The 6,607-nt window shown below is 40.8% G+C and overlaps 1 pseudogene; it reads right to left on the reverse strand.

The window, feature by feature from the left end:
- Positions 1 to 592: 592 nt before the first annotated feature.
- Positions 593 to 1,490, reverse strand: LOC147432429 (gibberellin 2-beta-dioxygenase 8-like; annotated as a pseudogene).
- Positions 1,491 to 6,607: the final 5,117 nt, after the last annotated feature.

Genomic DNA, 6,607 nt, shown 5'->3' on the forward strand with positions numbered 1-6,607 from the left:
AGGGTGTGTTTTTAAATAGATTTTAAAGCACCCGCATCACTCCCAAGCCTCCCAAGCCATCAAGCAAGTTATGCTACATACGGCTCTACTATTGACATTCACACTATCTTCTGATATCACGTTGAGCTCATAAGGGTTCAACTACTTAGGTGCCTCCCTCAGCTAAAATTGCTCCCCTCAGCTACTTAGGTGCCTCCCCTCGGCTACTTAGGTGCTTAATTACAATATACAACAACACTTAGATCTCGATGGCATGAATATCATGGTGAGTGGACAACGATCAGATGGTGAGTGGACAACGATTAGATGCAAGACCCCGTTCTCACCAGTCAAGGATGACTATGAATTTAGGATGGAGTAATGTCATTAAATTTATATTTTGGGTGCATTACACAAATGTTAAGAAATTATACAATTATCAATCTACACATATGCAACTCTGTAATTGTGTGTGACTCTGTAAGTAAATCATACATATGCATGAGCTATTGCAAAGGTTTATCATGAAGAAAGAATTCTTATTAAAGGTCACAAAAAATAACTTAAAAGAAATTCAAAATAGCCTTCCAAAAATAGTAGAGGGGCGAGGCCTTCATACTGTAATCCCCGCGTAAGCATCGATTGGCTTTTGTGTGTCATCTGGACGTTGCAGGTGAAGATCGCTCTTATATTGCCTGTAGCCTTTGTACGTAAATAGTTTATATCGCGGGGGATCACCACCCGTATATTCTAGCTAGATGACGAGGTCGCCACCAGGACTGGTAGCGTGAAAAAAAGAGAGCCGAGGTATCTTGTTGTTCAACACAACTTGGTGAACCATAGTGGGAAAGCGCCCGTTACTCCATCCCTGCATTTTACACAGTTGCAGATTACGACAACCATACGTACTTGTAGAGAAGGCCGCTTCACACTTTAAGAGAGGAGAATGAAAGCTTCATCAAAACCCAAGTAAAGCTCACCTACAAGATTTCACCCACAAAGACTAAAAGGCCGTCCTCCTTGTGCTCAATGGGATGCCAACTTCCATCTTTGGCTTGGACCTGAAGGCCACTGGTTCGGTCCTGATAGAGGGCTGTGAGGCAACTGGGATCCGTATGCGGGAGCGCTCCTGGTACTGTTGATGGGTCTAGGCATGGCCGGTAGTAGTTGAAATGCATACCCATCGTCAGCTCTGGGCACTTCTCGAAATTCTAACTAAAGAAGCTACTTTTGACTCCCAATCCTTTAACCAACAGCTACAGCAGTTTAATCTCGAACTCCTGCAAGGCAGAAGCAAACTGCTTCAGAGTTTGACTGCATGACAACATACAACACACAAGAGTCATGATCAAAGATTTGAAGCCTAGGCGATGTCGAAAGATATGTGAGTACTTACAAGAGGCTGGCAGTACCCTCTTCTGGCCACATCTTAGCTTCAAACTCGCAATATTCGACTTTGCCAAAGTTCTGAGTGTGAGCTCTTCTACCCATGGAGTGCCTACACCTTGCATGTAACCTTTGTACGTCAATGGTGTATATCGCTAGGGATCACCACCCACGTACGTTGGTTGGATGAAAAGGTCGCCAGCAGGACTGGTAGCGTGCAGAAAAGAGAGTCAAGGTATCTTGTTGTTCAACACAACTTGGTGAAACATAGTGGGAAAGCGTCCGTTGCTCCATCCCTGCATTTTACACAGCTTCAGATTACAACAACCATACGTACTTGCAGAGAAGGCCGCTTCACAGTTTAAGATAGGAGAATAAAATCTTCGCTTGGGGGCGTGCGTGCTGCTCTTTGGGAGCACGTTAAATCACCTTGGTGCTCTTAGGGAGCACACCCTCAGCTATATGTAACACGGGCACGGGAGATGGGATCAAAGGCTCGCATCAATTTTGGGCCCTGACATTAGGCGTGCGCCGTAGATCTTGTCGCAAAAGTAAACTCGGGTACCCGAGTTTACAAAATACCCGAGTTTACTTTTGCGAGCTCCGATACTTTTGCACATCAAAACTCCATGAAAACGTGTACATTCCACAGTGACATGCGCGGGCGTGGTGGATAGGTCACATGGCCCTCAAACCCTAGGTTGTGGGTTCAATCCCGTGGGGTGGGGGGGGAACGGCGAAGTAAAATCGGGTACCCGAGTTTACATTGTACCCGAGTTTACATTTTTCCCGAGTTTACATTGTCCACGGAGGCCCGGGATCTACGGTCCTCAATCATCCCACCGTAGATCCCATCTCCTCCCATGCCCGTGTGAGATATAGGCCAGGGGAGCACACCAAGTAAGCAACACACGCGCTGATTTTTGGGAGCAATTTAAAGCGCCTTGGTACTCCTTGGACTGGTGCTCTTTAATGCAAGCACCTTGGTTCTCCCGGGGAGCATGCCAATGGAGCCACATGACCACTACCACGTGAAATCATGTGTACCACCCCAATGCCGGTGCATGCGAGTAGGCATAGATTATTACTTGAAGAGTAAGGCCAAGGTGTTTTACAAATGCATCTTCCTCTCAATCATCTTGCTCAAATACGTGGAATAAGGTTCTCATCTGCTACTATGATTGCTCGTCGTCCAAGTGGCCCACTCCAAGTTCCAAGTGGCCGCTTCCCTTTCAGCGTCTGCTTCCTCATGGCTGGCTACCTTTGAAACCCTATTGCCCCTAACATGTGTATTACAACAAGTTTATTTGTGTTTGTGTTTGTAGCTAGTACACAAATGCATGATTGTAAGTGTGTTTGTGTGTGAGTATGCATTATTGTATTTGTGTCATGTGTTATTGTGTGGTTGTGTGTGTGAATGCAAGTGTGTTTATGTGTGTGTGTGTGTGTGTGTGTGTGTGTGTGTGTGTGTATGCATGATTGTATTGGGGAAATGTGTTGTTGTTCTGTGTGTGTGTGTGTGCATTTTTGCCATAGGAGCTTCCAAAGGAGCACCAATGGAGCTCTAAATGGAGCTCCTCCATGCCTTGAAAGGCATGGTGAGAAGGCAGCGTGCATGCTGCTTTCTCACCATGCCTTTCAAGGCATGAGGGGTAGTTCCAATGGAGCCCCAATGGAGCTCCAAATGGAGCCCCTCCATGCCTTGAAAGGCATGGTGACAAGGCAGCAAACGTGCTACTTTCTCACCATGCCTTTCATGGCATGCGGGAGCTCCAATGGAGCTCCTCCATGTCTTGAAAGGCATGGTGAGAGGGCAGCGCGCACACTGCTCCAATGGAGCTCCTCCATGCCTTGAAAGGCATGGTGAGAGGGCAGTGCGCGCACTGCCGTGAAAGGCATGGTGAGAAAGCAGCACGTGCACTGCCTTCTCACCATGCCTTTCAAGGCATGGAGGAGCTCCATTGGGGCTCCATTGGATCTCCCTCATGCCTTTCAAGGCATGAAGGAGCTCCATTTGGAGCTCCATTGGAAGCTCCTATGGCGGAGCTACATGCACGCGCGTGCACACACACACACACACACTCACAAAAATTTCCGCTCGAAAGAAGACTACACACACACACACACACACACACACACACACACACACATACACATACACACCCATGAGTACCTTCTCTTCTTCTTCTTCTACTCCTTCTTCTTCTTCACAACAAAACATGCTCCTTCATTCCACTTAACATGTACTATATTTATAAAATATATACAATAAACACTTATAGACTGTATATAATTAAACAAATTGAACACATAACCATTATATATTTCAAATAAATAAACACTTGTAGAATAAGATATCTATATTAAACACTTACAATATATATACACACTTATAGAAAAAAAAAATTAAACACTTACAGAAAAAGATATATATTAAACACTTATAGGATATAAACTAAGACTTGTTATGCAATTTGAGATTCAACATATAAATAATTATATACAAGCTACTAATTTAAATTATAGAATAGATATATAGTAAATACATAAAAATACTTAAATATAAATTTTTAGGTTCTTAAATAAATAATTATAGAATAAATATATAGTAAACACATAAAATACTTAAAAAATATTCACTAATATAAATTGCAATTCATATTTCTCACATAATTGAAGCAGTTCATATATTCTCTCTAAAAAATGCTATGTTGTATATGTAACTTAAACATATACACTTGCATTCACACACACACACACACACACACACACACACACACACACACACACACACACACACACACACACACACACACACACACACACACACAAAAGTTGGAGGCGCTATTAGACTGCATTAAATGGAGTCCTTGAACCACCATTTAGAAATTAAATGGCCCGCCAAATTTAATGCCAAATTCCACTGGCAAGCACAAAATTATAGTTTGTACATATTTAAAAATTATAATTTACCAGTTTGAATTCAAATACATTCACAACCGTCATGTATTAAATGACATACTAGCCAGTTTAAATTCCCTTCTTCAATTATGATTTTTTATTCTTTGAGCCATCTGAGTTAATGCACAATATCTTATGCAACTATCTTATACACAAAATCCTGCCAATCTGTTTTCATTTACCTGCCAATCTATTTAAGCAATGATTTAAAGTAAACTCCATCTTTCACCTTCATTAACCTTCACCACCTTGACTTAACCTCTTTCTCTAAGTTGATCTTATATTCACAAACTTTGTCTTGAAGCCCCCGATTTCAAAAATCCACCACAGTTTTCTCGCAACTCCACCTTGTAATCTTTTGCTTGAGATAATATGTCCAACATGAAAGCGATAATAACTTGGAAGGTTGGTGGTCAGATAGTCAACCAACCAGGACATTCATTTGAGGGGAAACTCTTTGTTGCTTAGTGCTTACTACTTGTAGAGCTTGCTCCTCCATCTTGCCATTTTCAATCATTATCTGCTCTTATTGAAAGTGATTGTGGCCTTACAAAAGTCTTATTGCAACCACAATGGGATGTTGAAGGTCATCAGCATTTCTTAATAGATGGATCTTTGTCAAGCTTGTTTGAGTTGCTTCATTTAGACACATTTATACAGGTATCTGATAGTGAGAAAGAAAATGATAAAGAAATATCTGAAGAGGTTTTAATCATCGTGGATCTTGAAAGTAGTGGTGACAAAATAGGACAACTCAAAACTCAGTCAATCGTCATTTGGATTCAACAAAATCTAGAGGCAAAAAAGTTAAAGGATCTATTAGCATTATGTGGAGCTCCTTTGCAAGTTGCTGAACTTCCACAATATTATGATGGAAATTTGTGCTTTGAGTTGCCTACAACTTAGTGGATAAAACAAAACGAATGTCAAGGATGGAACAACGCTTTGATTGTCACTTGTGGACTCGCCCATCTGTTACAACCATGGTGATAGCATGCACAGTTTGTCTAAGCCATTGTTTGGGATGTAAGCAATGCAAGTATTCAACATGTCCTCATTATATTAATGAACAAGAATTTAATGGTAGAGCTTTTCATGGATATTTGGATAGACAGGTCAAGAAGGACTACCCTGCAATGGAAGAGAAGACAATAATAACTTGTCATTATTGTCAGAAGGTTGTTACTTGTGTTGCTACTTGTCCCTGCAAAATCTATTATGTTTTGCCTCAAGATGGTACAATGATCGTACAATGTCGCGACTGGAAATACATATTGGTAAACATTGTCATAATGTTAAGGCAGGAGCCTTCAGGGCTGCCATTGCAAGAGTGCGAAAACTGGTAGGTGCAATACTAAAAATTGAAAGGGTGGTCCAAGAAAAATTCAAATGTTGGTGGCGCAACAACTTGTGCTTAACTCCTTGATTGGTGAGGAAGCTGAAGTTACATGCGATGGAGAATTCAATGATTTTTTAAAGGAAATGATGCCACTTGTTCAAACCAAAGTGTATGAGAAATTAAGTTTTGTTCCTTGAATTTGTTAATATTTTAACTATTATTGACTTAACTTTCTTAGGATGCATCATGTAGGTTTTCTTCAATTGTTTCAAAGGAGAGGAAGAGTCAAGGTGTTGTTATTGGGGATGGATCTGATAGTATTTTATTGCTTTAAAAAAAGTGCATGTTTCCTTTTTTCCATGGGAGTAGATTTCCTGGACAAGGCGAAGAGGACGACAAGTGCTTCCTATTTAAAATGTCCGTTAAGGGACCAGGTTCTAGGATTGATCTAGTAAATCGGATGAAACAAACCAGAATGTGTGACTTAAGAAATACGTGGGTGCATTTTGATTTTACCCATAGAATAGATATATGGTTGGGCAACAATGTCATGCTCAGTTTATGATCCAAGGCATCTTTAAGTATTTAAAATATCTCATTTTTTTCATCATTAAATATGAGATAATATGTGTGAAAATATTTATATTGAATAGCTTGCAACATACGATCATTGCAGATAATTGCTATAATGTGAAACTAAAGACGAGGATGCAAAGACTCAAGTTATTTTTTGGGAGAACCTTAATTCAACAATGGAAAAGTACGGACATGGTGCAACTAATTTTGCACGTTTTATGTCTCATGAGGCTGGTGCAAATTAAAATGCTATTCAAATAGTATTCAATGGCGGGCCAGATAATATGATGGAGGCGCGTGAATGGTCATGCCTATTTCATTGAGAGCAGAGTCTACCCAAATATGCTAAAACGTGGATACCTCAAA

This window comes from Adiantum capillus-veneris, chromosome 20 (assembly GCF_014529385.1).
Source record: "Adiantum capillus-veneris isolate H3 chromosome 20, ASM1452938v2, whole genome shotgun sequence".
NCBI lineage: Eukaryota > Viridiplantae > Streptophyta > Polypodiopsida > Polypodiales > Pteridaceae > Adiantum > Adiantum capillus-veneris.